Source organism: Protopterus annectens, chromosome 6.part0 (genome assembly GCF_019279795.1).
Source record: "Protopterus annectens isolate FY-2018-M chromosome 6.part0, PAN1.0, whole genome shotgun sequence".
Taxonomy (NCBI): Eukaryota; Metazoa; Chordata; order Ceratodontiformes; family Protopteridae; genus Protopterus; species Protopterus annectens.
In genome coordinates this window covers 1,762,225,722-1,762,232,645 of record NC_056737.1, presented here as the reverse complement: position 1 = coordinate 1,762,232,645, position 6,924 = coordinate 1,762,225,722, and positions in this window count along the sequence as shown.

Below are 6,924 nucleotides of genomic sequence, written 5' to 3'. Positions count from 1 at the left end.
AGTAAAATATGAAGAGTCAATAATTGCCAGATAAGGATAAAGAAAGAGTTGTTAGTAGGATGGGGAATATCAGACTTAAGGAGATCTGTAACAGCTGTTGAATGTAGCCTAGAAGATAATTAACAGAATTTAAGATGGGTACAGTGAGAGGGACATCAGCTAAACAGCAGCATCTTGGGAATGCAAATTATAGACAATAACGTGGGCAAGGAATTGTATGAGTACCTGGGACAGACTGCAGCTCAGAGAGTATTGCTAGGATTGCCACCTACTCTGATCTGTGCAGGACAGTCCTAGTGTTGCCCAATGACAGCAGTGACTCAAAGAATACACATCCTGGTTTTGAGCCTATTTCTGTATTCAGTGCCTCACAATATGGAGCTGCAGGGACAAGACAATAATGTGTGTTGCTGCAACCCTTTTTTGCATTTATCTTCATTTCTTTATCTATCAAGCCACCAACACCTCACATTCATGCACTCGGACTGATGTTTTCATACCACCATTAATTCCCGGATTACTTTCATAGCATTCATATATAGCCCAAGTACACATCCAGATCAATCAGATTAATGTCAAAATCCTCGCACGGACATTCATTCATACATGCCCACAGTCCATATCACTCACTCATTCACTCACAGACACAGCAGTAGTAACTATAAACTTAAAAGCTACAGACTAGAATTGGAAATACCACAGCTCTTGTAATGCATATATTTTTACCAATGTGTTTTGGGGACTATTTGGTGAATAAAAGGCAGATCAAGATAACTTTCTAATTCAGTTTATGTCAGATATCTGAAGAAAAACGTTATACTCATTAGAGACACAGAGTATTTCAAATTATATTTTAGTATGTCACAAGAAAATCAGATTTCAATTGCTGTGTTCCGTCCCACATTACTGAAAGTGTTCTCTCTCTCTGATCATTAAATGGGACTGACAGTTTCTTATCTGTCCCTATATTAGAGCTGTTTGCAGAGAAAGTTATTGCCAAAAGGACCAAATGTTATATTATATTTTAAGATTATCTTGATTCAGATGGATTTATTTTTTAAACTTTAACATTTTTGTCATGAGGGCTTTGTTTGCTGTTATCTTGAAAGAAGATTTTACTTGACAATAAACAGGGCTGTATATTTCATATATGTCTGCATCTTAAGTCTTACTTGAAGAGAATGCTACTGGCAAAATGCCATATTTCTTTTTTTAAGTTATGTAGACTCTTTTCAGGATATTTGGTCACAAGTCTATGTACCTTCATTTTCTTTCTCTCGGGGAAACAGATTCAAACTTCTAATCATTAAATTTATTCTACACTGTCTCACTGTAGAGTTAGCAGTTTGACCTAGCTCTCCTATTAGTTCCTGTCTTGGACTTGATTTCTTTCTGTGCTGATTGTAGTGCTGTTTGTGCTTTTAAACTTGTCAAAGGCAAATCACATTAACAAATATAAGTTGAATGACTAACAAAGACAAACTCTAATGATCCCCAGAGTCTTGATTGCATTAGACAATCACACAGGAGCAAGAATGGCAGTGGTGTAAAAGTTTTCAAGTAAAGTCAGCATTCTGCCACTGTTAAAATCCTTAAATTTCACCTTAGCCTTGTTAATATTAACTGTATGTTTATGAGATGGTAGGTTTTCATAATTATGTCTCTGCAATTTGCACAACAAAAAAGCTTTATGATAGCTGGCACAAAAATGATTTTGTACCATATGTGACAATAAATCATCTGCTGGACACTCAAAGCACCATTTGCCTTAAATTGCCTCCTTATTTAGAGGTAATGACTCAGTGGTCAGATTTACAGAACTGAAATAGTTACAGTACACATATTAAATTGTGGCAATGTTGTCAAACACAGTGGATTTAGATTAATTTTATGTTGTGGACCTGTATTTAAATAAAGGAATTATGGTAACACCTAGGAAACCACTACAAGTAACTGTCACTATACATCTGTATCATTGTCTGACCCATGTATGGAAGAAAAAGCTATAATCTCAAGCTAAAACTTGAAAAACGACAATGTTACCTCACTACAAAAGTCATATAGTTGGAAAACTTGAACAATGCTGTTTCATAAAATTTAATTATAAGTGGCATTTTTTGTTAATATTGAATGACTGCTCTAGTGCTACATGAGTGAACACACAACTTAAACAACTACTACCAGGCTAAATAATACTGTATATCTTGTCATGCATACATATATATAATTTTTTATATATCTACATATATATATATATATATATATATATATATATATATATATATATATATATATATATATATATATATATATATATATAGGTTGGCGGCCAGAGGGTCAAATGATTAGTTTTGTCGAAATCTGTTTAGTCGACACAAAGAGATGGTCAACAAATCCCTGGGTGGAGACATATTCCTCAGAATTGTGTGATCTCAGAATTGGTATATATAATTAGCAGGGAGTGAGTGAGCACACACACATACACACACACACACACACACACACACACACACACACACACACACACACACACACACACACACATACATATGATTTATTGGACTGCCTTTGTTCTATACATTATACACATTGATATGTTACTACAAACTTGCCAAATGTTAGTGTTGGTGCATACAAAAAGTTTACAATAAAGGCCAAATGAAAATATATTTTTTCAGGGGGGCTGCTCCCTCCACAAACCCCTGCTAATTATATATTCTACCTCAAAGATCACACAATTCTGTTCTTGCACTATACAACATCTAACACCATTTATGACCATTTTATGATCTTTACACCTAGTTAGGGCTATTGGCAATACAGACCAACTGCCAAAGCAGTGAAAAGCTTCTCACACCAAAAAGAACTGAATGAGAGATTTTTTATTATGATTTGTGAACTTTATGGCTACTGATCACCAGAACCCTCTGCTGTTACAGATGAGACTGTCACCCACTCAACCATCAGTGAAATTCAGATGTGAACTCCAATGTCACATCCGACATAGAACTTGTCATATGTACAAAAAAGGGGGTATGCAATGCAGCTGTAGTGGACCCTGTACTTTCCTGTGCATGTACAGCAATCCAGGAATGATATTAATGTGCTGCTTGAAAATCAGTACACATGTCCTGTTTTTTCATGCCGATGTACTATCCCCAGACTTTACATAAAGTCAGGATGACAGCAGGAAAGGTCAGCACCCTCTCTCTCCCCCATGGCTACTGACTACAGCTTCCTTGCCAGATCTATATGGCTGGTTGTCACAGCATGTGCCAAACATTTTTTTAGCAAGTTGTTTAATTTTTATGGATCAGTATTTTGTTCAGGTTTTGGTGATTTTAAATATTTTTAATTTTTTTCTGTGTGGTTGTTTGGAACTGTTGCTGGGCTGGGATTTGGGCTGTTAGACTTGGGATATCCTTTCATTTTTATTGCATCTGCAGCATGTATTAACTAATATAACAACTTTCTAATATTTTTTGAATGTTATATTTCATGTTTACAATGCTTCGTAAGTAAACTGGTAAGTTCAGCTTTAATTACATGCCCCTATGCCTTCCTTGCTAATACCTGCTAACTCTAACATTGTCCCTACCCTTAACTCCAGCACTACACCTGACCATAGAAAAACACATCTTATACCATTACCAATACAGCAGACACAGAACTCATGCAACCCCCCCCCAAGTGCACACACACACACAAACACACACACACACATACATACACACACACACACACGCACACACACACACACACACACACACACACACACACACACACAAAACACATCTATCACCTACCTTAACACCTAAACTAATCACAAATGTCACAAGCACAACTCCAAAAAGTCTCATACATTACCCCATCACTTAACCCTAACCCACATAGACATGAGTGCTCAAAGACCCCTATCCCCCAATCTCCGCACTCAGATTTTACTTCAAACTCTGGCATTTGATAATATGCATGTTTGCATTCTAGGCATATGCAGTAAATACTTGACATTTTGAACATCTGATCTTTTAAATGTCTCTCTGTCTCTCTCTGTATATATATTCAAGTATACATACCAATATGCATTTATATATATATATATATATATATATATATATATATATATGTATGTGTATATATATATATGAAAAACTAGATAGATATAGATGCAAATAAATATATACATATTTTATATATATATATATATATATATATATATATATATATATATTTATAGCTAGCTCTCTGTCTCTGTATATATCTATTAATATATATATATATATATATATATATATATATATATATATATATATATATATATATATATATAGATACACATACATATATTATGGGTATACTGAATTTCTTCTTCTTCTTCTTCTTCTTCTTCTTCTTCTTCTTCTTCCTCTTCTTCTTCTTTCAGCTGCTCCCATAATGGGTCATCACAGCAGATCAACTGTTTCCTCCTGTCCTCTGCATCTTGCTCTGTCACACCAACCACCTGCATATCCTCTCTCACCATATCCATAAACCTTATCTTAGGCCTTCCTCTTTTCCTGTTACTTGGAAGCTTCATCCTTAACATCTTTTTTCTCAATATGCTCTGCATCCCTCCTCAGCACATGTCCAAACCAGTGTAATCTTGCCTCTCTGGCTTTGTCTCCAAACCTTCCAACCTGGGCTGACCCTCTAATATACTTATTCCTAATCCTGTCCATCCTCGTCACACCCAGTGCAAATCTTAACATCTTCAGCTCTGCCACGTCAAGCTCTGACTCCTGCCTTTTTGTCAATGCCACTGTCTCCAACCCGTATAGCATAGCTGGTCTCACTACCCTCTTGTAGACCTTCCCTTTCACTCTTACTTGTACTTGTCTGTCAGAAATTCCTCCTGACACTCTTCTCCACCCACTCCATCCTGCCTGTACTCTCTTCTTCACCTCTCTTCCACACTCACCATTACTCTGAACTGTTGATCCCAAGTACTTAAACTCATTCACCTTTGCCACTTCTACTCCCGGCATTCTCATCATTCCTCTATCCTTCCTCTCATTCATACACATATATTCTGTCTTAGTCCTGCTGACCTTCATTCCTCTTCCCTCTAGAACATATCTCCACCTCTCCAGGGTCTCCTCCACCTGTTCCCTACTCTCACTACAGATCACAATGTCATCTGCACACATCATAGTCCACGGGAACTCCAGTCTGATCTCATCTGTCAACCTATATATCACCATTGCAAATAAGAAAGAGCTCAGAGCTGATCCTTGATGTAATCCCACCTCCACCTTAAATGTATCCGTCACTCCCACCTCAGACCTCACCGCTGTCACACTACCCTCATACATATCTTGTACCACTCTTACATACTTCTCTGACACTCCCGACTTCCTCGTACAATACCACAACTCCTCTCTAGGCACTCTATCATATGCTTTCTCTAAATCCACAAAGACACAGTGCAACTCCTTCTGACCTTCTCTGTACTTCTCCATCAACACTCTCAGAGCAAGCATCGCATCTGTAGTGCTCTTTCCTGGCATGAAGCCATCCTGCTGATCAGTAATCATTACCTCCCTTCTTAACTTAGCTTCCACTACTCTTTCCCATAACTTCATGCAGTGACTGATCAGGTTAATCCCTCTGTAGTTACTACAGCTCTGCACATCACCCTTATTCTTGAGAATCGGTACCAAAACACTTTTTCTCCATTCCTCAGGCATCCTCTCACTTTCCAAGATTTCATTAAATAATCTAGTTAAAAACTCCACTGCCATTTCACCTAAACATCTCCATGCTTCCACAGGTATATCATCTGAACCAACAGCCTTTCCATTCTTCATCCTCTTCATAGCTATCCTTACTTCCTCCTTGCAAATCCACTGCACTTCATGATTCACTATCCGCACATCATCCAACCTTCCCTCCCTCTCATTCTCTTCATTCATCCGCCCCTCAAAATACTCTTTCCATCTCCTCAACACACTCTCCTCGCTTGTGAGTACGTTTCCCTCATTATCCTTTATCACCTTTACCTGCTGTACATCTTTACTAGCTCGGTCCCTCTGTCTAGCCAATCGGTACAGGTCCTTTTCTCCCTCCTTAGTGTCCAACCTTTTATACAACTCGTCATACGTCTTATCCTTAGCCTTCACCACCTCTCTCTTTGTCATGCGCCTCATCTCCTTATACTCTTGTCTACTTTCTTCATCTCTTTGACAATCCCACTTCTTCGCCAGCCTCTTTCTCTGTATACTCTCCTGTACTTCTTCATTCCACCACCAGGTCTCCTTGTCCTCCTTCCTCTTTCCAGATGTCACACCAAGCACCTTTCTAGCCATCTCTCTTACTAGCTCTGCTGTAGTTACCCAGCTATTTGGTAACTCTTCACTGCCACCCAGTGCCTGTCTTAACTCTTCCCTGAACTCCACCTCACAATTACCCTTTTCAATTTCCACCATTTGATCCTTGGTGCTGCCCTCACACAAATCCTCCTATTCTTGATCACCAATGTCACCCTACAAACCACCATCCTATGCTGCCTAACTACACTTTCCCCTGCCACCACTTTATAGTCTCCAATCTCCTTCAGATTGGTCCTTCTACATAAGATATAATACACCTGTATGCTTCTTCCTCCACTCTTGTATGTCACCCTATGCTCCTCCCTCTTGTTAAAATACGTATTCATCACAGCCAAGTTCATCCTTTTCGCAAAATCCACTACCATCTGACCTTCTGCATTCCTTTGCTTAACACCATACCTACCCATCACTTCCTCATCCCCTCTGTTCCCTTCACCAATATGCCCATTGAAATATGCTCCAATCACCAGTCTCTCCCCCTTGGGTACAGTCATCACCACTTCATCCAACTCACTCCAAAATTTTTCTTTCTCATCCATTGCACACCCAACTTGTG